Genomic DNA, 27,896 nt, shown 5'->3' with positions numbered 1-27,896 from the left:
TGGGATTGATTACAGGCGTGAGCCACCACGCCTGGCCGTATTTTCAGTCCTTATAATCTGTACAAAGCTATGAGGCAACCAGTAGACCATATCTCACTAGGCAGACTTTGAGGAAGATGTTTCCCATTTGAAATACAAGAAATTATTTATGAAAATATGGAGATGAAGAGGGAGAAGTTCTGTGCTTCTTGCTTTATTTACCTTTATTATATTCCTTTTTTTTTTTTGAGACAGAGTCTCGCTCCTGTCTGGAGTGCAGGAGCCGGATCTCAGCTCACTGCAAGCTCTGCCTCCCGGGTTCACGTCATTCTCCTGCCTCAGTCTCCCGAGTAGCTGGGACTACAGGTGCCCGCCACCACACCCCGCTAATTTTTTTGTATTTTTAGTGGAGACGGGGTTTCACTGTGTAAGCCAGGATGGTCTTGATCTCCTGACCTCATGATCCACCTGCCTCGGCCTCCCAAAGTGCTGGGATTACAGGCGTGAGCCACTGCGCCCAGCCTGCTGTTTCTTTTTTTGTTGCTGGAGCCCCTGCAGGTTTCTGGTGTCTTGGGGGTATGATGTTACTTGTAGAGGCAGATAGTGTCGCTGCACTGCCAGGTCCTGGGGAGGTGGGTGGGCTGCTCACGGTTTTACTGGCATCCAGTTCAGATGAAGCTCCTGCAGTTGCACCCTGGGTCCCTTTTCCAATCTGATCCTTCTTTTTACCTTTCCTCCTTCCCCAGATAGAAAGAACATTCTCGCATTGGCAGCCATCTTTCTGGATCTGGGGTAACTTTTGGGTCATAAATCTTTTTTTTTTGTTGTTGTTGTTGTTGTTTTTTTTTTTTTGAGAGGGAGTCTCGCTCTGTCGCCCAGGCTGCAGTGCGGTGACCGGATCTCAGCTCACTGCAAGCTCCGCCTCCTGGGTTTACGCCATTCTCCTGCCTCAGCCTCCCGAATAGCTGGGACTACAGGCGCCCGCCACCTCGCCCGGCTAGTTTTTCGTATTTTCAGTAGAGACGGGGTTTCACCGTGTTAGCCAGGATGGTCTCGATCTCCTGACCTCGTGATCCGCCCGTCTCAGCCTCCCAAAGTGCTGGGATTACAGGCTTGAGCCACCGCGCCCGGCTTTTTTTTTTTTTTTTTGAGACGGAGTCTCGCTCTGTCACCCGGGCTGGAGTGCAGTGGCCAGATCTCAGCTCACTGCAAGCTCCGCCTCCCGGGTTTACGCCATTCTCCTGCCTCAGCCTCCCGAGTAGCTGGGACTACAGGCGCCCGCCACCTCGCCCGGCTAGTTTTTTGTATTTTTTTAGTAGAGACGGGGTTTCACCATGTTAGCCAGGATGGTCTCGATCTCCTGACCTTGTGATCCGCCCGTCTCGGCCTCCCAAAGTGCTGGGATTACAGGCTTGAGCCACTGCGCCCGGCCCATAATTCTTAGGCAGTTTTCCCTTGTTTTTCTTTTTCAAATCTCCCTTTCCTTGTTCCTTTGGTTGACTATCTCTAGTAACTTTTCCACCCTTCCAAATGTACGTGGCACCAGGAGAATTTTCAAGAGCCTCAACATCTACTTTTAGAGACATACTATCTAATGATGGCAAGTGTTTACTAAGAGCTTTGCCTTTCTCTGCATCTACAAGTGAGTAAGCAGAAATAAGCCGTGCTAGGGTGTGAATATCTTTTGGATTTTGTTTCCATAGCTGTTCTAGGTCACTAATTGCCTCCTCCTCCTGCCCATATTTGAGCTTGAAGTTTGCAGCTTCTCTTATCAAGGACAAATGAGCAGGAGATTTGGGCTGATGGTTTTGATACCACCGGATAGCTTGTGTGAAGACATCAGTGGTACTATTAATATCTTCTTTGTGGCAATACATGGTCGCTAATGCAGACCCCATGCCTGGCTTCTGCTTTAACTCCTCTATGCTTCTCAATATTAGACATGCTAAGAAATAGTCTCCTGAGAAATTTTCAACTGTGCCATGGTCAGCTTAATTTCATCTGCATTTTCTTGATGCTGATCTGAAAATTCCTGAAGCAGCTCTATTGCTTTTGTGTGCTGCTTTTCACACAGAGCTGGGCGGCTTGGATTAACACAGGTAAGAGATGCTCAGGACTGTGAGACTGTAAACAGGCAGATATTTTGAGGCAGTGTTTGGCCTGGTTTGTGTACATAGCAAGTAATGCCTTGTTAAATTCTTTTTTTTTTTTTTTTTTTTTGAGACGGTGTCTCGCTCTGTCACCCAAGCTGGAGTGCAGTGGTGTGACCTCGGCTCATTGCAACCTCTACCTCCCCGGTCCAAGCGATTCTTCTGCCTCAGCCTCCCGAATACCCGGGACTACAGGCATGCGCCATCATGCCCGGCTAATTTTTGTATTTTTAGTAGAGACGGGGTTTCACCATATTGGCCAGGCTGGTCTCGAACTCCTGACCTTGTGATCTGCCTGCCTCTGCCTCCCAAAGTGCTGGGGTTACAGGCATGAGCCACCACGCCTGGCCAGCTTTGTTAAATTCTATAGCTTGTAGTTGTTTCTTGGAAAGCTTAAACTCTACTCTTTCCGCATTTGTTAATTTCACTTTTTTCTTGGCGTCAAAGACATTTTGGTCCTTGTTAATGGTAATGATGTTATTTGCAATTACAATTAGTAACCGCACATCGGTTGGTTTTAGTTTTATTATTTGATTGTAAAGTTGCAAAGCCTCCTCAGTTTGACCCTGAAGCTGCAGGATATAGGCCATCTGACCATGAATGATGGCCAGTCCTGCCTGTGGGTCTTCCTCAGTCCCATCAGTGTCTTCTGATAATGAATGGTGGCAAAGATCTTCAGCTTTTCCTAGGATTTTCATGGCCTGATTCAGCTGGCCATGGATTAGTGCGCATGCAGTGTTGTAGCACAGCTCATGTGTGCCTTCTTGGAAGCCCAGGCTCTCTGGAGCCACTTTTTCCCCGTTGCTTTGAGCTGCAACAAGCTGAAGGGTTTGTTTTCCTCTCCTCATCATAATCATCGTGGGAGTTTCAGACGAGATCTCTTCATGCTGCTAAGCATTCATCATAGCATTCCAAACGGTATAACACTGGTCTGTAAAGCTCCTTCAGTTTGTCTGTCTGCTGGTTGGCACTTTCTGTTGTCTTCAAGGCATTCTCAATTCTGTTCAGCCTGTACTAGCAATACGCCTTTTCAAAGGAGAGAGAGTTAATTGGCTAACAGTTTGGTGCGAGTATTGATGACATTCAAGGCTTCCCTGAAACTTCCATTCTGGATAAGGCATACCACTTTACAGTGCAGGCCAGTTACATCATCTTTGTTGATCTGCAGTATCTTATTGACAGTCTTGAGAGCGCTCATGAGGTTGCCGTTCTGGCCTTACCAGTTTGTTTCACTCCAAAGTGCAGGCACTGAAACTCCACCCCACTGCTCACTGTCGCCCAGGCTGGAGTGCAGTGGCACGATCTCGGCTCGCTGCAACCTCCACCTCCCGGGTTCAAGCGATTCTCCTTGCCTCAGCTTCCCAAGTAGCTGGGATTACAGGTGCCCGCCACAACACCCGGCTAATTTTTTTGCTGTTTTTAGTAGAGACAGGGTTTCACTATGTTGGTCGGTCTGGTCTCGAACTCCTGACTCCATGATCCGCCTGCCTCGGCCTCCCAAAGTGCTGGGATTGCAGACATGAGCCACTGCACCCGGCCTATCGTGGAAATTTTTAAACATTGCTAACAGTGGAGACTAGTGTAATAAAGCACTGTATCTTGCCCAGCTTTGGCAATTTTAAAACATAACCAATGTTCTTTGAGTAATACCTCTCATGTCCCTCCCCTTAGATGATTTTATTTAATTTATTTTCTTTTTTTGAGAAGGAGTCTTGCTCTGTCACCCAGGCTGGAGTCCAGTGGTGCAATCTCGGCTCACTGCAAGCTCTGCTTCCTGGGTTCACGCCATTCTCCTGCTTCAGCCTCTCAAGTAGCTGGAACTACAGGCGCCCACCACCTCGCCCAACAAATTTTTTTTTTTTTTTTTGTATTTTCAGTAGAGACGGGGTTTCACCGTGTTAACCAGGATGGTCTCCATCTCCTGACCTCATGATCCACCTGCCTTGGCCTCCCAAAGTGCTGGGATTACAGGCGTGAACCACCGCACCCGCACCCCCTTGGATTATTTTAAAGCAAATCAAGCTGTCATATAATTTTGTCTGTAAATATTTTAGTATATGTCTCTAAAAGAAAAAGACCCCTTATAATACTTACAATACTATTATCTTACCTTAAAAATTTTTTTCTTAGTATCATCAAATATCCAATGAATACTCCTTGACTGCAGTATATATTTGTGTGTGTGTGTGTGGGGGCGTGTACGTTTCTGTGTGTTTACATCATATCATATATATTTATATATATATGATTGATTGAATTAAGATCCAAATAAGGTCCATACATTGCAATTGGATGGTTTAAAATCTCTTTTAACCTATAGGTTCTCTATCTTTTTTTTTCTTTGCAAGTTTTTATTAAAGAAACTGAATTTTACTCTTTGCATCCTTATAATGTAAAATATGTTCTTTTATTTCTTGTGTTTCCTATACATTAGTAGTTCATTGTAGAGCCTTAATCAAAAGAATCCAATTTTATTTTTTTGTGAGGGCAGGATTATTTTCATCAGGAAGTCTGATTTCTTTCTTTTTGTGAATTAGCAACCATTCTTGAATGTTAACTTGGTCCATGAGTTCAGGAGGGATTACAATGTGGTTACATCCTATCATTTAGTTATTAGCTGAAATATATATTTGTGTATGTGTGTATGTGTGTGTAGAAATTCTACTTTGTCCATTATTTGCTTACCTTGAGGTATAGAGTATATAGAAAGGGTGTGAAAAGTGTCTGATTATTTCCCTTGATTTACCAGTTTTGAAAGTTATGATTTGGCCCCCTAGCATCCTCTGGTGGTGGTGGTGGATGAGGGTTTTTAATTTTAATTTTTTCGCATTACATTATGAACTCCTATTTTAGCATATGTGGTGTGTTTCAGTCCATTGCAGTTACTGTCCTTTTGATGCTCAAATTGCCCCCTCTTTGGGCAGTGGAGGCTTATTTAGGTTGGCCCCTGAGTCCTTCTGACGTATCTTTAGTAATCTCAGAGCTTCCTTGCTTTATGGTATGATGAGATGTTTCAGGTTCATCCTGTATACTTTCTGTTTCAGACATGGAATCAGAGCAGACCGTTTTTAAAAGAAAAAAAAAAGGAAAATTAAATGTGCAATAAACAAAATGTTCAGTTTTACTAGTCATTAAATAAATAGAATTCAGAGCAAAAGTAGATACCATTTGTTATGGACTGTGTGTTTGAGCCCCGCCACCCCCCTTCATATGTTGAAGTCCTAAGTCCCAGTATGATGGTATTTGGAAGTGGGGTCTGTAGGAGGTAATTAAGGTTAGATGAAGTCATAAGTGTGGGGGCCCTCATATGGGATTAGTGTCCTTAGAAGAAGAGACAATCAGAATGTTTGCTTTTTCTCTCCCCATGTGAGCACACAGCAGGATGGCAGCTGCCTACAAGCCAGGAGAAAAAGCCTCAGAATGAAACCTACCTTACTGGTACCTTGATCTTAGACTTTTAGCCTCCAGAACTTCAAGAAATAGATTCCTGTTGTGGCCGGGCATGGTGACTCATAGCACTTTGGGAGGCTGAGGTGAGAGGATCACTTGAGCACAGGAGTTTGAGACCAGCCTGGGCAACATAGTGAGACTTTGTCTCTATTTGTTTATTTTTTATTTAAATAATAATAATTTAAAAACCCGTAAAATAAACATAAAATAAATTTCTGTTGTTTAAGCCACTCAGTCTGTGGCTTTATGGGAGCCTGAGCAGACTAAGACAGTATTTTTTAATGATTATGTTGGCAATGTAATTTAGACAGAATTTTTTTATTTTTTTGGAGACAGGGTCTCACTTTGTCACCCAGGCTGGAGTGCAGTGGTGCAATCATGCTTACTGCAGCATAGCCTCCCAGGTTCAAGCAATCCTCCTCCTTTAGCCTCCTGAGTAACTGGGACTACAGGCATATATCACCATACCTGGTCAATTAAATTTTTTTTTTTTTTGTAGAGATGAAGTCTCACAATGTTGCTCAGGCTGGTCTTGAACTCCTGGGCTCAAGGGATCCTCCTGCCTTGGCCTCCTGAAGTGTTGGGGTTACAGGTGTGAGCCACCACACCCGGCCTAGACCCAGTTTAGACCTTTATGGATTTGAAGTGATTTGGTAAAGTTTAATATACGGTATCACGTTATGATGACTTCTGCTGTTCCTTCTCTTGGTAATCTTATTATTTGGGCATCTCCTGTTGGGGAATGCGAATGATAAGGATGATGGTAATTCTCGGTGCTGGTGCAGATGAAGGGAGGTATGTCCTCTCAGCCTAAATAAACATTGATGCACTCATTCCAGATAGCCGCTGTTATATATCACAATGCAAAGTGTGCATAGCCTTCTACCCAGAAAGTCCACATTTAGTAGGAATTTATCCTGAATAAATAATAGGAAATGTTAGAACAGATATGTGTGCATAGTAAAGAACAGCAAATAACCTTAGATAAGGAATGATTTAGATAGATTATATTATCTTCCTTGCATGCAGCCATTGAAAGTGATGATGCATTTATAGTAACCAATCTGGAAAGATACCCATAATATATTATTGAGTGAAAAAGATGGGTTCCATAAACATAGGCACAGCACTTAGAAACATATAGGCACAGAAGATGCTGAACAACTAGGCTTTGAAGGCTGAGCTCAGAGGAACTTCAGAAACCACCTGATAAATGTTTGTTTAGGTCACCATGGTCTCAAAGACTGCACCAACTGCTTTAATTCTCCTGTCATAAGATTCAGATTTCCTGGACTGAGCATATGATTGACCTTGGGTAATTTGCCTACCCCTTGCGGGGTGGGGGGGTGTGTGTGTGGGTGTGTGTGTGGGTGTGTGTGTGTATACTACTCTCAATTGACATTTCCATAAAGACCATATAGAATGTGGACGGACTCACAAGGAGAGTTGAGGTTATTTTAACCAAAGAAAGGGGAAGACATGCCAGGAAGACAAGGAGATGGATGCTCACTACCTATTTAGCTAAAATTATATACATTCTGGGTGGCTCTTGCCTGTAATCCCAGCACTTTGGGAGGCCGAGGCGGGCGGTTCACAAGGTCAGGAGATTGAGACCATCCTGGCTAACACGGTGAAAGCCCGTCTCTACTAAAAATACAAAAAATTAGCCGGGCGTGGTGGCAGGTGCCTGTAGTCCTAGCTACTCAGGAGGCTGAGGCAGGAGAATGGCGTGAACCCAGGAGGCAGAGTTGGCAGTGAGCCGAGATCGCACCACTGCATTCCAGCATAGGCGACAGAGCGAGACTCTGTCTCAAAAAAAAAAAAAAATTAAATACATTCTTTGCTCAGAAACATTAATCACCACATCTCCATAAAATTACTGCAAACTCTGATAAATATGTGCTTTCTTTTCCCTTTAACCATCTCTTTAACATGTTAGGATCTATACCAGTGAGTCAGCTCTACTTGGTTTCTTGCTTTCATAGAAAATAGTTGGTGAAAATTAAAATTTTGAATTCATGAATTTAAAAAATTATGCCCTTTTTCCTTTTAAATATGGCTAATTTAGAATCATATTTTTTCTAATGTAAGTAGAAATAACAGTCTATATACTTACGTGGTGTCAAGGATACTCACACGTGAGAGAAAGAGTATTTTAAGAACAGAATTGAGATGTAGTGTTTATGGAAAGCTCCAACAGTAATGGTGTGCTAGGTTATAGAGTGTAGGAAATTATTCTGTAGGTGTGCAGAGGTGCTGTGCAGAGGATATAGATTTATTTGAACATCTTTCTCACTGTTATTTTTAATGAGAAACACAATTAGAGTCAAAATGGATTTGAGAGAGCTTTGCAAAAGATACACACTATAATGTAAGATACTGATTTCTCACTTTTTAAAAATTAAAGACTAAATTTAGACTGTAATGGATGGGAAAGGATTTGGAAACACGTTACATGGGGTATTATGTTATTACCATTATTTCTACTGTTTCTTCCTTTTGTAGTTTTAACAGGTATCCCAGTTTGTAATGGGCATGTTAGATCCCCTGGGATAAAGTGCCTGTACTGTCTCATCTATTAACGTCTGGTTAAGTCTAAGAAGTTGATCCTTTACGTCAATCATGGTTTTTTTTTTTTTTTTTTTTTTTTTTTGAGACGGAGTCTCACTGTCGCCCAGGCTGGAGTGCAGTGGCCGGATCTCAGCTCGCTGCAAGCTCCGCCTCCCGGGTTTACACCATTCTCCTGCCTCAGCCTCCCGAGTAGCTGGGACTACAGTCGCCCGCCACCTCGCCCGGCTAGTTTTTTGTATTTTTTAGTAGAGACGGCGTTTCACCGTGTTAGCCAGGATGGTCTCGATCTCCTGACCTTGTGATCCGCCCGTCTCGGCCTCCCAAAGTGCTGGGATTACAGGCGTGAGCCACCGCGCCCGGCCAATCATGGTTTATGAAAGATTTTTATGAAAGATTTTTTAAGATTTTTATGAAAGAAAGCTATGAAGTCTTATAGCTTTCATTTGTATGTTTCAACTATTGATCCAGCTGGTTACTAGTTGGGACACTACATTCTGAAGACTCATTTGTATCTACTTTCCAAAACTGTTGCTCAGCAAGTTTGAATTTTACTTAAATGTTAATAGACTGTTGTCACTGGGTTCAGAATTTTTTCATCCTACTGGATGTTTCTTTTATTAGTTTCTTGTCAAGGACAAAAGGAAGATTAGTTTAAACTTCTTGAGTCAGTTATACCTCTGATTTGTGTGTGTGTGAATAATTTTCAGTTCCAGTTAGGGAAGTCAAGAGTTTTGTGTAGAAAACTCTTAGAGGACCATGGTATTCTCCCCTGCAACTGTGCCTTTCCACTATCTTTGGCTATTAAGAGTGTGTTTACCTCCATGGGGAAATGCACATCTTTGTTAGCAGCAGCTATGGCAAAATGGTAGTGTCAGAGATCCTCAGACAACACACTGAGCTGTTAGTGCTGGCGCAGTTTTAATATTCATGAACAGTTGATCAGCAGTGATGTCACTAGAGGCTGAGAAAATATACAGGATTATCTTTACACGTAATCAGTTTCTTAAGCTTCAGATGACCCTCTTAGCCCCAAAACCGGAGGCACAAATTCAGCTCCAGTGGTTAGAATATCAAGACCTACATCACAAGAAGTCAGGCTTATGCTGTGCCCACAAAACCCATCAGCCAAAGCTGACATTTTCAGCAGAGTTACTGTTTAGAGTTGTTAAATAATCAGAAAATTTAACTGTATGTTAACAGTCAGATTAGAGAATGCAATTTAAAATGTGATGCCTGGCCGTGCATGGTGGCTCATGCCTGTAATCCCAGCATTTTGGGAGACTGAGTCGGGAGGATCATTTGAATCCAGGAGTTGGAGACCAGCCTGGACAACAGAGCCAGGCCTGGTCTTTACAGATAATGAAAAAATTAGCCGGGCATGGTGGTGCACCTGTGTCCCCGCTATTCGGAGGCCTGAGGTGGGATGATCGCTTGAGTCTGGGGAGGTCGAGGCTGCAGTGAGCCATGATTGCACCACTGCACTCCAGCCTGGGTGACAGAGCGAGACCTAGTCTCCAAAATAAATAAATAAATAAATAAAGAAAGAAAGAAAGAAAGAAAGAAAGAAAGAAATAAACGGTGATGCTTGGATTTAATGTATCTGAGAGAAAGGTTTAAAGAGGTTGGGTTGCTCAGGCATGGTGGCTCATACCTGTAATTCCAGCATGTTGGGAGGCTTAGGTGGAAGGATTGCTTGAACTCAGGAGTTGGAGACCAGCCTGGGCAACATAGGTAGACCTACTTCATCTCCACAAATAATTAAAAAATTAGCCAGGTGTGGTGGCATGTGCCTGTGGTCCCAGCTAGGTGGGAGGATCACTTGAGCCCAGGGAGGTCAAGGCTGGGTGACAGAGTGAGACCCTGTCTCAAAAAAGAGGTTGGGTCATAGGAGAAATCCGTAAGATGAATGCGGTTGACACTGAGGTCACCTTTTCGAGGCCTTACAAGTAATTTGAGCCTTTTCCATTTTTATTCTTGTCATATTTTCCCATGAAATGAGAAACTGAGTCTTATGTTTCATATGTAAAAACTACTTTTTTGAGTTAATTTTCTGTTGCCTGAATAATGAAATAAATAATCTAATATTTGAAATGCTTGGGGGTAATACACAATAACTCTTAATAAAAGAGAGCTCACATTTTATTATCTTATTCCATTAGTCATTATTTTTAATACTGGGACAGAAGTAAGAATGAAAGTGGCACACATTGTGTTTTGTCTTTTTACCCAGCTTTGCCTGTGAGGGACTCGGGAATAAATTAGGTAGTGTAGGATTGGGATGCTGCCCAGAATCTTATCTGTTGTAGCTTACTCTAATGCATCAGTTCCCAACGTTTTTGGATTTATGACATTCTATTTGTGTTTAATTTTGCATCTCCCTCCTCACAACTTCAATGGCTGTGACAGCCAGGTCTGTGTTATCAGTGGAGAGCAAAGTGCTGATAGGAACTCCACAAATTATCTCTCTCATTCAGTTTTGTCTTAATTACATCCACCTTTAATTTTAATGATCACTTTCAGACTTTTCTGGATCATTAACAACCTGCTCAATTACATTGCTATACAGAATATGTTTATTTAAAGTTTTTGACCAATTAAAATGCCTTGAAAAATTTTGTGATATGGTATAAAAAGTAGTCAGTGGGCGGGGCGCAATGGCTCACACCTGTAGTCCCAGCACTTTGGGAGGCCGAGGTGGGTGGATCACGAGGTCAGGAGATCGAGACCATCGTGGCTGACACGATGAAACCCCGTCTCTACTAAAAATACAAAACAAAACAAAAAATTAGCTGGGCGTGGTGGCGGGCGCCTGTAGTCCCAGTTTCTTGGGAGGCTGAGACAGGAGAATGGCGTGAACCCAGGAGGCAGAGCTTGCAGTGAGCTGAGATCGCGCCACTGCACTCCAGCCTGGGCGACAGAGCGAGACTCCATCCCCCCCCCAAAAAAAAAGGTAGTCAATGATAGTGAGTGAGAATTGTATTTTACGTGCATTTTTGTGATATTAAGTATCATTTGGTCCCTCTTAGGCTAAAACTGCTTCTTTTTTTGAGATGGAGTCTTGCTTCGTCACCCAGACTGGAGTACAGTGGCACAGTCATAGCTCACTGCACCTCGATTTTCCTGGCTCAAGTGATCCTTCCACCTCGGCCTCCCAAAGTGCTGGGATTAAATACATGAGCCACCATGTCTGGTCATAATGCGTTTCTTTTCTTTTTTCTTTTTTCTTTTTTTTTGAGACGGAGTCTCATTCCGTCGCCAGGCTGGAGTGCAGTGGCACAATCTCGGCTCACTTCAACCTCTGCCCCCCAAGTTCAAGTGATTTTGTCTCAGCCTCCCAAGTAGCTGGGACTACAGGTGCCTGCCACCACACCCAGCTAATTTTTGTACTTTTAGTAGAGACTGGGTTTCACCATGTTGGCCAGGATGGTCTCGATCTCTTGACCTCATGATCCGCCCGCTTTGGCCTCCCAAAGTGCTGGGGTTGATTACAGGCGTAAGCCACCATACCCAGCCCCAGAATGCTTTTCTTTACAGAGATACATAGAAGCAATAATGTTTATGAGATGCTTTGAAATCAGCTTTCTGTAAATTTATTGTAAAATAAAGAAGTCTCAAGGTTGACCATATGATTCAGAAATGGTAGGAGTATTGTTCTTAATTCTGAGAGCCTTGGGATACCACAATTTTTGTTCCCTTTCTTAGTGTTTCACAAATACCTTGGCTGACTGATGCTCATATAAATGGAATCTCCTTGGCTGTCCTTCACTCATGTTTAGAAAGAAAAATGGCATGTGATTTTACTAATAGGGAATTGATCTGTTACTCTGATGCATACAAGACAGCCAAAACTTGGGAGATAAGGCAAGCACTATCAGGTGAATAATACCAATGATCTGTGGAGGTCAGTTTAAGCCAATGACTTCACCCTTCTAATTTTCATCAGTTATTCATTATTTATTACCAAACCTTTCACTAGATTGTTAATGACTAGCAGAATTGGTTTCGCTCCTTTGGTGTTGAGTAGTAAAGTGGACCCCAGATGAGATGTTCCAAGAAGGAGGCAGACAGGGGAGGCTGGGCTCATTCACAAATTAGATCACAAAAGAGCCCCGAGAAGTTAAGATCTGGTTAATTCCTTTCTCTTCATTTTGTGTCTACCTGACCTTAAGTACTGTCTGTTACCACATAATATTATTTTGAGAAGCAGACTATTAATATTTTATAGCATGGGTTTATCTAATGTTGTTGGAAGATTGTTAATCAGCTGGGATGCATACCTTCAGCTACTGAATTTTTAGTTTGATGGTTTAATACGGTCGTACTCTTCTGTGTGAAAAATATTTTGTTTCTTGGCTTCTGTATTCATGTGTGGAACTTCATTGTCATGTGAGATTTATAACCTTCTGCCTCTTAATTCTTAATGTAACATAACTAATATTTTTAATATGATTCTAACTTAGACTTAATATAAACTATTTTTTATATATAGGGACATTTGAAAGAAGTACACTCTCTTCTAATTCTCTGGTCTCCTTATACATTTAAAAACACACAGAAATGACAATAAAAAAATTCCTGAGATAGATTGGCTTTAATGTAAACTGCTGAGTTATAGGTAACTGTATTTTATTTTAAAAGATGCTTTTTCTTTGGATATGTGAGTCTTTCTAAAAATCCAGGTAAATGGGGCTCCAGGTGGGAAATGACTGCTCACCTGCATTGAAGCTTTTCCACTTCCCTCTTCTGGTGCTGATTGACTGGTGCTGAAATTTGAGTCTAGTTTTGACAGTGCGGAGTCTTTGCACTCCTTAGTCTTTTCTCAGGACCCCCACTTCTGGCTTGACCAGATCACTATCGTAGGTACCAAGTAGCTAAGCTCGACATACTGAGCTCAAAGAGGAAAGGTTTTACATTCTAGAAGATTTTGGTTAGGAATGGTCAGATTAAACAGAGGTTAGCTGCATTGAAGCCCAGCTTTCTCTAGCAGAACTCTCAGGCTGCAGAGAACCCAAGGAATTGGATGGTTGGGACGAAACATGTAGTTGAAGGAGATTTTGAATGTGAGTTTGGACGGTTTTGAAATGTGTGAAGCAGTTGTAGCAGATAGAGCATCTAGGCCTGTAGCCTTTTGTTTTTTTAAGTTTATGGAGTTTACTGTGTTACTGTTTTCACCTCTTACGTGTATACATATTTTTCATGGTTGGTTGCCTTGTAACTCTATGTTCACGACATATTTTGATGTGTACAAGTTTATTCTATGTAGTCAAACCTGTCGACCTTTTTTCTATTGTTTCTACTTTGATGATTTGCTTAGAAAGTCTATTTCTCATGGAATTTTTTTTCTTTTTTTTTCTTGAGTGGATGTTGGGTATTTTTAATTTTTTTTAATAAGCTTTTATTTATTTACGTTTTTAGATGGAGTCTTGCTCTGTCACCCAGGCTGGAATACAGTGGCATGATCTCAGCTCACTGCAGTCTTCGCTTCCTGGGTTCAAGTGATTCTCCTGCCTCCGCCTCCTAAGTAACTGGGCCTGCAGGCATGCACCATCACACCCAGCTAATTTTTGTATTTTTAGTAGAGATGTGGTTTTGTCATGTTGGTCAGGCTGGTCTCGAACTCCTGACCTTAGGTGATCTGCCTGCCTCGGCCCCCCAAATGCTGGGATTATAGGTGTGAGCCACTGCATCTGGCCATAAGCTTTTTATTTTGGAATAATTTTGAATTTATAGAAAAGGTAAAAATATAGTACAGAGTTCCCATATAGCCTTATCTCAGCTTCCTCTAATATTAGCATTTAATCTTTTTTTCTTTTTTTTTTTTTTGAGATGGAGTCTTGCTCTGTTGCCAGGCTGAGTGCAGTGGTGCAGTCTCGGCTCGCTGCAACCTCTGCCTCTCAGGTTCAAGTGATTCTTCTGTCTCAGCCTCCCAAGTAGCTGGGACTACAGGTATGCACCACCACACCCAGCTAGTTTTTGTATTTTCAGTAGAGATGAGGTTTCACCATGTTGGCCAGGATGGTCTCGATCTCTTGACCTTGTGATCTGCCCGCTTTGGCCTCCCAAAGTCCTGGGATTACAGGCGTGAACCACCACGCCTGGCCAGCATCTTGCATAACTACTAGAGCATTTGTCAAAACTAAGAAATTAACATTGGTACATTATTATTAATTGAACACCAGACTTCTTTCAGATTTTGCCAGTTTTTTCTTTTTTTTCCCTTATTTTAATGAAAGCAAGTTTATTAAGGAAGTAAAGAAACAAAAGAACGGTCACTCCGTAGGCAGAGCAGCCTGTTCTTTTCACTAATGTACTTTTTCCAGGGTACCACATTGGATTTAGATGGGGTAGGTTTTTCTATCCATGTTTGTATAGAACTTTACAGCTTTACAATTCAGAGTCCTTTCACACACATACGGTAATTTAGATGGAAAATAATCTTGGGCATTGTCTCATTAGACACATCTGCTCCATGAAGCTTACGTGTTGCCAGAGGTGCTGCTCTGTATGTGTGAGGCCACAAGAAACTTGGGCATAGAAATCCCATTCAAATTGTCAGTCCCTGCTTCTATTTTCCATTATTTGTTCATCTTAATTCCCTACGATGTTTTGCTCTCACTCTGCTGTCTTGTTCTTCCTTTGCCTGGACCTGAGTGGAAAATTAGGCTTTGTTGTTGCTGATTTTTAAGTCTAGGAGAGAAAGTCACCCTCATTGTGAGGAATAACGTATTCCTACACATCAGTCTCCAGGATCTAGGTGCGAGGCATGACCAGTCTTCCAACTTTATTGCCTAGACAAGACATGTTGCCTGGATAAAACGCGTGTCTTACTCTTCAGATAGGTTTGAAAATCTGTGTGGCCTGCTCTCCTGTCTCTGCCTTGCTGTAAGTGGAGACAGATGGAACTAAGAGATGGAGAGGGCAGGCAGGGAATTAGGCAGAGCAGGGTGCACATTGGGTGGCTTCATGTCAGGTGCGCTGCCTGGTCAAACTATCATTAGTAGGGAGGCCTTAAATGCCTCTGGATTTATTATCTTGTGGCTTCTCAGCTTACACCTGTTAATGTTAATGACCTGAGTTTTCTCATGGGTGACCAGTAGTAGCTTCTATTTGTGCGTTCAAATAATCTCCCCTCTTTCTAACTAAAACACTTTTTTTGATTTTCTCAACATTTTCTGACCTATAAAACACCACCGCCCTGCCTTTCCATATAGAAGATAGAATCTGCCGGGCACGGTGGCTCATGCCTTTAATCCCAGCACTTTGGGAGGCCAAGGTGGGCGGATCACCTGAGATCAGGAGTTCGAGACCAGGCTGGCCAACATGGCGAAACCCCGCCTCTACTAAAAACAGAAAAATTATTAGCTGGGCATGGTGGTGGACACCTGTAATCGCAGCTACTCGGGAGGCTGAGACAGGGAGAATTGCTTGAACCCAGGAGGCAGAGGTTGCAGTGAGCTGAGATCACCCCACTGTACTCCAGCCTGGGTGACAGAGCAGGACTCCGTCTCAAAAAAAAAAAAAGAAAAAGAAAAACAGTGAGAATCTGATTATTATGCATGCCTATGGAGGAGGGGTCAAGGAAAGAGTGGAGAAGGGAATCCTGGTTTTGGCCTCCAACCAAATCATTAGTAAATTGATGGAGACAGAGTCTTGCTCTGTGGCCCAGGCTGGAGTGCAAAGGCATGATCTTGGCTCACTGCAACCTCCGCCTTCTGGGTTTAAATGATTCTCATGACTCAGCCTCCCGAATAGCTGGGATTACAGGAATGTGCCACCATGCCCGGCTAATTTTTGTATTTTTAGTAGAGATGGGGTTTCGCCATGGTGGCCAGGCTGGTCTCGAACTCCTGACTTCAAGTGATCTACTGGCCTTGGCCTCTGAAAGTGCTGGGATTACAAGCGAGAGCTACTACGCCCAGCCCCCCAGAAACACCATTTTTAAGGTAGATGTCCGTTAGTAGATTACACATACTTCAGTTTGATCAGATGAGAGTGTTGGCCTTTTCTCCAAGGAGTTTTTCTCAATGATTTGTGACTTTTTCCATTGTAAGTAATAATCATTGCTTACTTATGTTTAACACCTAGTTTACAAAGTATTTTTCCACATATGCCATTTCATTTCGTCTTCACAGCAACCTTGCACAATATGTCAGCACATATTTTCATATTTTGTGAGAAAACTAAGGCTGAGATTTGCCTGTAGTCATAAGATGTTAAGCAGAAGTCTTGAGACTTGAGTCTGCATCTCCTGATTAAAAACTCTGTGTCCTGGCCAGGTGCCCTGGCTCACGCTTGTAATCCCAGCACTTTGGGAGGTTGAGGTGGGTAGATCACCTGAGGCCGGGAGTTCCAGACCAGCCTGGCCAACATGGTGAAACCCTGTCTCTACTAAAAGTACAAAAATTAGCTGGGCGTGGTGGCGGGCGCCTGTAGTACCAGCTACTCAGGAGGCTGAGTCAGGAGTATCGCTTGAACCCAGGAGGCGGAAGTTGCAGTGAGCTGAGATTGCACCACTGCACTCCAGCCTGGGTGACAGAGTGAAACTCTGTCTCTGAAACAAAACAAAACAAAAACAACAAAAAAACTCTGTGTCCCTTCTCTTACTCCCTCACTCCCACCCTGTGGCCTCCCCTCTGCATTGGTCCTGTCATGTTTATGGATCCCCTGCAGGTGATGCTGGTGGGGGCTTTCTCTTGGCAGTTGTAGACACTGTTGGGGACCAGAGCATGTACCCCAAATGGATAACTGGCAGACCCTGTCGATTGCACGTCTAATGTTCTTTCTTCCCTTCTAAGTAGAATTGGAATTTTGTTTAGAGAGCCTCTTGTCCTCTTGTGTGACTCTGGGGAAGGTGATCTTATCCCTAGCACTGGGGTAAATCCTGACTGGTTTCAGCTAGTCGCATGGGTCCCATTCTCCATAGGTGATGACTGTAGGGGTGAGCCAGAGACCTACTTCTGATCAATGAGATTAGTGGGAGGTCTGTCCAGAGGTTCTGGAAAACTCAGCCTTACAGCAACAACACTAGGAAAGGTGGCCTTTTCTTCCTCTGAAAGTTGTCATGTCTGGGTGTGGTGCCTGGAACAGTTACAGTTGTTTTACTGCTGGTCTGAGCATGAAGCCAACATCTGGGAGAGGACTGAGCCAAGCCAACAGCAGAGAGAACTCTGCAGAGCCCTGGTGCACCATGCCTGGCATCCACTCACCTTGGACTTGTTCTGTGAAATAAATTTTCTTATTGTTTATGCCAATTTAAGTTAGGATTATCTGTTACTTGCAACCCAAGATGTGCTAACTGATGCAATAGCTTTCATTCATTTCCTCATTGCATGAAGGAGAAGTACAGGGTATAAAGGCAGAATTGATCTAGTCAGAAGGTCAGAGGTGGCTTCCTTGGGGAAATACAGAGCCCTTGGTGGGAGAGATCCCTTTTCTTGCTGGGCCTTGTGTGCCACATTTAAGGATTTTGGTCTTTATTGCAAGAGCAGAGCCTCTTACTAGTTTAAGTACTGGGCTATTGCATGAATGCAGTGAACTCTTACTACTTAAAGTAACTCTCTAGTTACTTAAGCTACTCCTGCTAAAGAACACCTTGGCTTAACATTCCAGAGTTGAGTTTGATTTGCTGAGCAGGCAAGGAACAGTCAGTGGTTAAGGCTCTGGTGATTAGTAGGTGTGTCCAGAAAGCACAGGAGAGCATCTTTGCTTGGAATCTGATGAAGTGAACAGCCCAGATTGTTTTCTTTTTTCTTTGCCAGTGCATGTATGTGTGTATGTGTTTCTGTATGTGTGTGTATGTATAAACTGTGATATGTGTGTATATGTGGTATGTATACTCACATGTACACACACACAGGCAGCTTTCATGTTTTCTACTTTAAGGGTAACTTGTGAACAGCCTGTTGTTCTCTAAGTCTTTGATCAATTAAATAAAAAAGTTGCAGCCAAGAAACCAAGAAACCTGTTAGCAGTTATAAAAACAAGATTGGTGGTCTTATTGTAAATACAATTTTGAGAATGTATTAATATGTCTGAAATTGAACTTTTTAGCATTTCCAAAAGTTTTCCTCCAGATTTGATAATAAGATCTGCTCTCACTCTTATACATACGGATGTATTAGCAAAACTGGATTACATCCCAGTGTAATCAGGCAGGGAACCTGTCTGAACCATATAGTGGAACTGCAATGAGAAGCTACAGTATTCTTGTAATTATATTAGGACGTGATGTGGTCCCTCCCTATGTTTATTAATTAGTGGAGTTGTAATGAGCCTTCCCCCCTGTGCTTTTAAGGATGCTGATCAGTGGGCATCCAGGTAGGATTTTAGTTGTGTTTGGGAGCCTTCTGTGTAAAGGTGGAAGGGATTGGTGTTTCAGGTGGCAGCAGGTGAGCCTCCTGCCAAGTTGGCATAATGGGAACAGGACTCTTCTGAGCTGCCATCTGTTTGTGGCTGATAGGAAACCAGCAGTGATTTCTGAGGAGTGAGAAACTGTTCCATTTATGTTGAAATATTTAGGCCGGGCATGGTGGCTCACGCCTGTAATCCCAGCACTTTGGGAGGGTGAGGCAGGAGGATCACTAGGTCAGGAGATCGAGATCATCCTGGTTAACACGGTGAAGCCCCATCTCTACCAAAAATACAAAAAAAATTAGCCGCGGGTGGTGGCGGGCGCCTGTAGTCCCAGCTACTCGGGAGGCTGAGGCAGGAGAATGGTGTGAACCCAGGAGGCGGAGCTTGTAGTAAGCCGAGATAGCGCCACTGCACTCCAGCCTGGGCGACAGAACAAGACTCCATCTCAAAAAAAAAAAAAATTTTAGAAATTAGTAATATTAAGACTGTGCTGATCAGGTGTTAGTAGGTTGGAGAAAATGGACTGTGGAGTGAGTTTTTGTTGTTACTAATTTCAGAAGATGCCTACTTTGTTTGACAACTCCTGCCCCCTCTCCCTCCCAGAAAACGAAAAGCCAGGACTCTTTTCGTTTCTGCCCACCCAGACTTACCACTCAGGTCAGCCTCAGCTCTGTACTGAGTTGCCTTAGGCCAGGGAACACGTTATTTATACGACTGTCACATGTACACTGCCTGTGGTGTATTTGCAATGGAGGGGATTCAGTCTGTCTCAAACTCTTATGATGTGTCTTTTTAAAAAACTGTGATAAAATATACATAACAAAATGTATTATTGTAATCATTTTTCAATGTACAGTTCAGAGCCATGAAGCAACATTTATATTGTGCTGCTGCCATGGTGTGTCATATTTCAACCAGGTGCTTTGACGTACTTTAAAAATAGCGGACGCTTCTTCTGTATGGTGAATCATCAGCATGTTTTCTCTAACGTGATGTCCCTTTGGTTTTGCAGCTTGCATTTACTTCTTTCCTGTAGGAGTTGATTAGGTGAATGGAGGTGCTGTGTCCACATTTCTTCTGGGTCTGATTTGCTGCCCTTGCAGCTGGGGAAGTTGTACCCTCCATGTATGTTGTCTTTGATGGTATCCTGAAAACTTTGCTTTGTCTCCCCCGTATTATACTCTCAAAGCAGCGGTATGAAATAGAGAACAACTCATTTCCCCTTTAACCTAGCATTAGTTGGTAGGTTGGCTGGAGGAATTAGTCTGTGGCCCAAGGGCCTACCAGAAAGTTGCTGTGGAGCCCTGCAGTGGCCTGGTGTGGAGCGGCGAGTTAGGGTTATGTGGTCTAAGCCCTGCCACGGGAGTAGGTTCCAAGGGGTGGCTGATCTCTTTCTGGCTCTAGGACTCTGCTGGGTTCAGTCAACCACCTGTAGATTTCTGTCTTGCCTCTTTCAAAACAATCAGCGGAAAGAACTGTAGAACCCTCTGTTAGTCAGGGGATTCTTGGTTACTGGTGAAAGAGACTTAACTAACACAAAAAAAGGGAATTCAGTGGAAGGATCCTGGGCTGTCTACGGAATCCAGGCCAGGAGCCAGGGATTGGGCTAGGATGCTGCATGGATGGGGCCAGGAGGACACACACTCGCTCTCTTCTCTTCTGCCTCTTTCCCAGCTGTCAGCTCCCTCAGTGTTTCTGAGTTATTCCTTTTCCATCATGGACCAGCATCCTCTGCTTCTCGGTCCAGGTGGCAGAACCTGGCTGCCAGCCCCATGTTTTTCATATTATGACCCAGGTGTCCAGAGAGAGATTATTTTCTTTGTGTTCCAGAATTTCCAGGGAAGAGCTGATGAGTTGGTGTAAAAAATGGTGACTTCCATGGTAACGGTGGGAGGATGGAAGCCATTAAGGTAGTCATTGAGGTTCAGCAGAAGGTCCATTCTTGTTGCAGTTTATAAAAATGTTAGAGACACCACTCCAACAGTTAAAAAATAGGAAAGGATGCGGGCTGTGAAAGCTCCGAAGCCTTGCATTAAAATTTAAAGCAAAACAAGGCTGGGCACAGTGGCTCACGCCTGTAATCCGAGCACTTTGGGAGCCCGAGGCGGGTGGATCATCTGAGGTCGGGAGTTCGAGACCAGCCTGACTAACAGGGAGAAACCCCATCTCTACTAAAAATACAAAATTAGCCGGGCATGGTGGTGCATGCCTGTAATCCCAGCTACTCAGGAAAGCTGAGGCAGGAGAATAGCTTGAATCTGGGAGGCGGAGGTTGCGGTGAGCCCAGATTGTGCCTCTGCATTCCAGCCTGGGCAACAAGAGCGAAACTCTGTTTCAAAGAAAAAGCAAAACAAAACAATCAAATCTGATTAAACTAAATTAAAACAAAATGCTGCCATCACCAGGGCTAACAAAAAATCCTGCAAGATTGAAGATTTGAACCTGCTGAACAAATTTGGAAGCTGCTTTTTGTAAAATCAAAGTTCTTTTTTAGTAAAATAAATTATAGCTTATATTCATATCAGCATTATTTGAGCTCAGAGAATTGTGACCAAAGTTTAACCAAGCAGGGTAGTTTGACATGTGATATATTTACCTGAAACACAGAATAAATAAAGTATTCTAAATTTACCAGGCACAGTAGCTCATGCCTGTAATCCCAGCACTTTGGGAAGCTGAGGTGGGTGGATCACCTGAGGTCAGGAGTTCGAGAACAGCCTGACCAATATGGTGAAACCCCGTCTCTACTAAAAATATAAAAAGTAGCTGAGCGTGGTGGCACGCACCTGTAATCCCAGCTACTCGGGAGGCTGAGACAGGAGAATCGCTTGAACCCAGGAGGCAGAGGTTGCAGTGAGCCGAGGTTGCACCATTGCACTCGAGCCTGGGCAACAGAGTGAGACTCTGTCTCAAAACAACAACAACAACAACAAAAAAAAAACAAAACTAAAATAATATTTTAAATGCACAAGGAGATCTTTCTGTTAGAAGGCCCTTTTCTAAAATCTACTAATTTCATATTATAATTTGAATTTTCACTTAAATCAGTGTGTGCCAGTGGATCTGTCCTCCCTTGCTGTCATTGTGTCTCATCAGGGTCACTGATTCATGGGTAGATCACATACTCCACTGACTTCTGAGGTTATGAAAAATAGCTGTTCCCCTTATAGTTGTTTGGTTATGCACGTAGATATCCTCTATGATTTTGAGAACTCTATGGAATTCAGTTGGGATTGAATCCTATGTGTGAATTGTGAACCTGTATGCAGTAATCCAAGGTGAATTGAAAGCATCATTTAATTATTGCAATTTTGAACCACTATTGACTAAAAATCAGAACAGTGGCTAAGAGATCATAATGCTTTGACACCAGTTCTCTAACACCAGCTGGGTTCAACTTGGTTCTGATACTAACCGCCTGAACTGGATGTCAGACATGAGGGCTTATCTCTGCAAGGCTGCTCTCATGGCAGATACCAGTTGCAAGTCTTCAGGCTACCTGCACTTCTGACCAACTGGCTGTACATTTGGGGATTCCACCACCTTGTCAGGTTTGATAATTTGCTAAAACAACTCACAGAAATCACAGAAGACGGTTTTATGATAAAGGATACAACTCAGGAACAGCCAAATGGAAGAGACACATAGGGCAAGACCTGGGAGGGTCCTGGATGCTGAGCTCCCGTGCCCTCGCCCCATGGAGTCAGAGTGCATCACCCTTCTGGCACATCCATGTATTCATCAACCAGGAAGCTCTTTGAGCTCGGGTGTTTATTGTGTCGGTGTCTTATGACATCACTGGTCATGTGATTGAGCTCAGTCTCCAGCCCCTCTTCTTCCCAGAGATCAGGGGTGGGAATGAAAGTTCCAGCCCTCTAATCACATGCTTGGTCTTTCTGGAATGGCCAGCCCATCCCTTGAAATGTTCTAAGGGCCCACCCTCTGTCACCTCATCAGTGCAGACTCAGATGTGGTCAAAAGTGGCTCTTCACAGATAACAAAAGACACTCCTGTCACCCAGAACATTCTAAGAGTTTTAGGAGCTCTGTGCCAGGAACAAGGGCAAAACCCAGATATATTCTTTCTGCCACATCCATGATTTAGATAAAACTTGGATTCTTGCAGGAAGTTTCTGAGGATATTAAGGTGTTCATAGTGTTTAAGCTTTCTGCATAAGGATGACAGAAGGAGATCCCCTAAGCGGAGTGAGGGGAGAAGAGGGATTTGGATAGAGCTCTGAGAAATGCCAGCATTTGAGCAGTGAGTATAGAGGATGAGGGGCTGGGGAATGCCTGGGGAGGTGGAAGGGACACAAGGAGAACTGGCTGTCATCGACGCCTGGGGAAAAGTGTATTTCTTTTTCTTTTTCTTTTTTTTTTCCGAGACGGAGTTTCGCTCTTATTGCCCAGGCTGGAGTGCAATGGCGTGATCTTGGCTCACTGCAATCTCCACCTCCCAGGTTCAAGCGATTCTCCTGCCTCAGCCTCGCGAGTAGCTGGGATTACAGGTGCGTACCACACCTAGCTAATTTTTTGTATTTTTAGTAGAGATGGGGTTTCACCATGGCCAGGTGCGCACCACCATGCCTGGCTAATTTTTTGTGTTTTTAGTAGAGATGGTTTCACCATGGCCAGGCTGGTCTTGAACTTCTGACCTCAGGTGATCCGCCCGCCTTGGCCTCCCAGAGTGCTGGGATTACAGGCACCAGCCACCACACCTGTCTGAAAAGTGTATTTCTAGACCAGTGCTTTCCAGGAGAATTTTCTGGCCCGATAAAAACCGTCTGTATTGTTGTGCAGTAAGGTAGTTACCAAGCACATGGAGGCTGTTGAGCAGTTGAAATGCAGCTAAGGCATCTGAGAAACATAATTTATATTTTTATTTAATTGTACTTAATTTAACCATATGTGGCTAGTGGCTACCATTTGTACAGTGCAGTTTGATTTGAGGACATGGTCAGTGGGTTAAGAAGGATAAGGGCTTCAAGTATACTTTTTCCTTTCAGCCATCACGCTCTAGGGCTGAAGTTTTAGAGTAGCTTAAGACTGTAGAATATTCCCCACAGAGAACTTAGGTAATTGGGACCTGGTAAATGTCTTGGGCTTCAAGGGTAAGATCCAGTTATTCAGATACTTAATGAACATAAATGTCAAAATGAGACAGTGATTTGATTGATGGAGAGTCTTAAAAAATATAGGCGAGGGATATGAATTTCTGTAACATGCAGGGTTCAGCGGCATGTAACAGAAAACTCAAGTGGCTCATACAAGATGACTGCTGACTGTTCATGTAGCGGTCTGGAGGCAGGTGGGCATGGGTGGGCATGGGCTGATTGTATGGCTCCTACTGATCAGGGTTCCAGGATTCCTCCGCCTTTCTCTTTCACCATCTTTAACCTCAGAATTCCTGACAGTGCATGATGACTACTGGAGCTCAATAATCACACTGTGACCAGGCAGGAGGAGAAGAGAGGGTGGGAAGGGCAAAGGACTCATCTTCCAGATGAGCTAGTCCCCCTTAAAGATCTTTCCTGGAAGCTTCCTCTTCGCCTAACAACTTGACTTTCTGTTATGCTTCATCAGCAACAACTACATGTGAGGCGGGGAAATGAGTCCTTGATCTGGGCACTTTGCTGCCCCAAATAAAACCGAGATTCTGTTGGTGAGGAAGAAAGGGAGACTGGACATTGGGCAGAGGCCTGGCAGTCTCTGCCTTGGTGTGGAAAGGGTGCACCTCCGTGCATATGGGAGAAGGACCAGTGCCTTCATTCCCTGACATCGTGTCCATGAAGGCACCTGCTGTCGCAAACACCAAACCATCATTCCCACTCAGCCTCCGCAGATTTCTCTGCAAGCTCCCATGTAGGTTGGCACAGCTTTTACAACAATCCCTTTTGGTTCTCAGAGCTCTTCTGGAGACTTTAGTTGTGGGCTGCCTGCACCTTAGGTTCAGGTAACTGATAACAAGCCTACAGCGCTCCTGAGTGCTCCCTGAGAGAGCGTGTGAATCAGAGGTCAGTTTCAGAGGCACATTCTCAGGGGTTGTATTCTTCACCTAGGCCAATGACCACTTAAGTCTTCCTGCACATTGTTCCTTGCAGGGACAGCTGGCTGCTGGGCACACATGGGGGCACAAACTGGATAAGGCTCCTGCCCATTCGGGAGCTTAGGTCAGTAATTTTCCTAGTTCTTCTACAAAGAATTGAACTGTTTCCCCTGCGTACATTCTGTTAACCTTTTCAGTGAGGATTCCAGAAGAGTCTGAGAGAAGGCTGGAAGAAGGCTGGAGGGTGGTGTCATGGGATGCATGTGCAGATTCAGAAGTGGTGGGTGCAGAAGAATAGCGTCCAGGACAAGCAGCTGTCGCTGTGCCATGTCATTTGGCACCCTGCGATGTCACCTTGCTTTTCAGGAGTGCAGCCGGTTGTGGACATTTTGGAATTGTTTTGCTTTTGGAATGGGTGTTGGGGTGAAGCATTCTTCTGCTGGGTTTTCAGTTGTAGCTCTGACTAGCCACATCACTTCAGCCAAGTCATTTCTCTCTGGGCCTTAGATGTTTCCTCTGTGAGGAGGGAGTTGCCACATCCACCTAGAATATTGTTAGAGCCTGTGTGGCTAAATGCATGATCTTTCAAAATCTTCACCTGTCATAATCACTCATAGTGATACCAGGTATGCGGTATGCGGAGGTTGAGGGCAAAGAAGTAAAACAGATGTGTCTTTATCTTTGTGTCCCTGTATCTGTGTGTGATTGATGTGCCAGACTGAACATCCTACCAGTTTAAATTAACTGTGGTACTTCAGAAACCTGCTGCTAGGTTGTTAGATATATTTTTAGGTTGACATAAGATCTTTTATTTAGCCTTTCAGCAGTTTAGCATTTTTGGATTTAATATCAGGACTTGAACTGTTTACCAGCCACCCCTGAAAGGCCATGACGGGTTGTTAGTAACTTGACTAAAGCACTAATTACAACTGGGCCTGAGCCAGGGGACTGTCTGCTAAGAACTAGACACTCATGGAGTGAATGGCTAAGTGAGCCTAGCCAACCACTTAACGTTTCAACCTCAAGGTAGTTTTATTATCCTCTGCTTAATTTATAAATAGTAACTCCTGACCTGCTAAAGACTTTATTCGTTTGTGAAAAATACTCTAGAGAAGAAAGGCAATTATTAGTGCTATTGATGGAGGTAAATATTCTGAGGGTTCTTAGCCAGAAAATAGAAATTTTGGCTAAATTAAAGAATAGGTATTAAATTTGGTAGTGACATGGGTCTATAATGGAATGAAGCTATCAAAAAGAAAAAACTAATTCGCTGGGCGTGATGGCATGTGCCTGTTTTCCCAGCTACCTGGGAGAGTAAGGTGGGAAGATCGCTTGAGCCTGAGAGGTTGAGGTTGCAGTGAGCCATGTTTGCACCACTGCACTTCAGCCTGGGCGACAGAGGGAGACCCTGTCTCAAAAACAACAGGCCGGGCGCAGGTGGCTCACGCCTGTAATCACGGCACTTTGGGAGGCCAAGGCAGGTGGATCACCTGAGGTCGGGAGTTAGAGACCAGCCTGGCCAACATGGTGAAATCTCGTCTCTACTAAAAATACAAAAATTACCAGGGTGTGGTGGCAGGCGCCTGTAATCCCAGCTACTGGGGAGGCTGAGCCAGGAGAATTGTTTGAATCCAGGAAGAGGAGGTTGCAGTGAACTGAGTGAGACTCTGTCTCCAAAAACAAAAACAAAAACAAAAAAACAAAAAACCAGAATAAAGACAAAACTTATTAAAACTTTACTCATGAAGTAAAAGACAAAACTTCAGTGAAATTGATGCAGCCTATGGAGTTGGGCAGGCACAGAGGAACTGTGGCCTTGGCGGAATCACGTTCAGGAAACGCGTAGGAGCCCATTCAGAGGTTTTTACGGGCTCTGAGGTGGTGAGGGCAGTGGTGTGTGTCATTGCTGAAATGAACTTCAATTTGAAGAAAGATCGCTCTGATGTTTCTGAGAAGTAGTGCCATTTGGGAATTTGGGAATTTATATGTATGTTGGTTTGTCGTCTTCACACCAGAATCTGCTTTATTTGCACGTCAGTCATAAAGGTCATTTACCCATTTGGCTTATTTGTGTGTTTAAAATTAAAACTCAAACCATTTTCCCTCTGTAGAAAATGTGGCTGTGTGGTATGACATCTTACTGGAGTTGGAGGGAGGCATGGTGGGCACCTGAATAAACATCGATCTAGGGAAGATGCCCCTGGAGGGCTGCCTGGACAAGTCCCTGATGCTACTAAATTTCCTACTTTCAAAGGACTAGGAAACATTTTTTTCAGCTTTAAAGGATTTAAAAGCCAGTGGTATTTCAGAATAGTGCTGAAAGAGCCCTGCTGTTGAATGAACATTGGGAGCTCTGCGTGTGGGTTGTGGCAAATCCTTTATCCCATGAGGCCCACTCTTCTCCAGGCCTCTAAGTTCTATAGACCGTCAGTGCCGCCCCTGAAATGTCCTGTCTTAAATAGAATGCCTTGAACCATACCTCTGCATCAAAAATGTGGAGCCAGGGGAGCTCCAAGGACTGGGGATTCTCGGTGCCTTCAAAATGACAAGTTAGAAGTACTAAGGTAAAAGCAGAAAAGCATCTGTTTGGGACTGACTTTCAGGTGGTGCTTCTGACAACACACAGCAGTCAAGTTACTACTGTGCATTTAACAGGGCACACCTTTTAGCTCCGAAAGAACCTTAACTTTTTCAGTGCTTCTTTATCGCAGTATCACCGTTGGTTTTTACAGCATTCTTGAGAAAGGGCAGAGCAGATAGCCTGTTCACTTGCAGATGGGAAAGCTGACTTTCGGGTAGCTGACCCCATGCCAGGTCTCTCAGCCAGGATACAGCAGGTTAGCCAGAAGCTGTCTTCTGATTCCTGGTCTGATTCTTTTTCCATTTCAGTTTCCCCACCCCTCCTTTTTAAAAGAAGTTTTATTTTATGACAACTTTACTTACTTGCTTATTTAGAGCTTAACCTTCTCCCACAAAACATTTGAGGTGGCTTAAATGTAGTGACTAAAGAGGAAGTTGGCCGGGCGCGGTGGCTCACGCCTGTAATCCCAGCACATTGGGAGGCCGAGTCGGGCAGATCATGAGGTCAGGAGATTGAGACCAGCCTGGCCAACTGGCGAAACCCCTTCTCTACTAAAAAAAAAAAAAAAAAATTAGCTGGGTGTGTTGGCACACCTGTAGTCCCAGCTACTTGGGAGGCTGAGGCAGGAGAATTACTTGAATCTGGGAGGCAGAGGTTGCAGTGAGCCAAAATCGTGCCACTGCACTCCAGCCTGGTAACAGAGCAAGACTCCATCTCAGGAAAAAAAAAAAAAGAGGAAGTAATGTTGATACAAATTTTTGGCTCAA

The 27,896-nt window shown here is 43.8% G+C and overlaps 1 protein-coding gene and 1 pseudogene across 3 annotated transcripts in view; one reads left to right on the top strand and one right to left on the bottom strand.

Moving 5' to 3' along the window:
* Window positions 1-27,896, top strand: part of TULP4 (TUB like protein 4) — a 280,793-nt gene that overhangs the window by 5,029 nt on the left and 247,868 nt on the right. The gene's annotated exons all lie outside the window — the stretch shown is intronic.
* LOC110743102 lies at window positions 1,362-2,196 on the bottom strand (annotated as a pseudogene).

The sequence above is a fragment of the Papio anubis genome, chromosome 6 (genome assembly GCF_008728515.1).
Source record: "Papio anubis isolate 15944 chromosome 6, Panubis1.0, whole genome shotgun sequence".
NCBI classification, from domain to species: Eukaryota; Metazoa; Chordata; class Mammalia; order Primates; family Cercopithecidae; genus Papio; species Papio anubis.
This window is presented reverse-complemented; position numbering and strand designations above follow the sequence as displayed.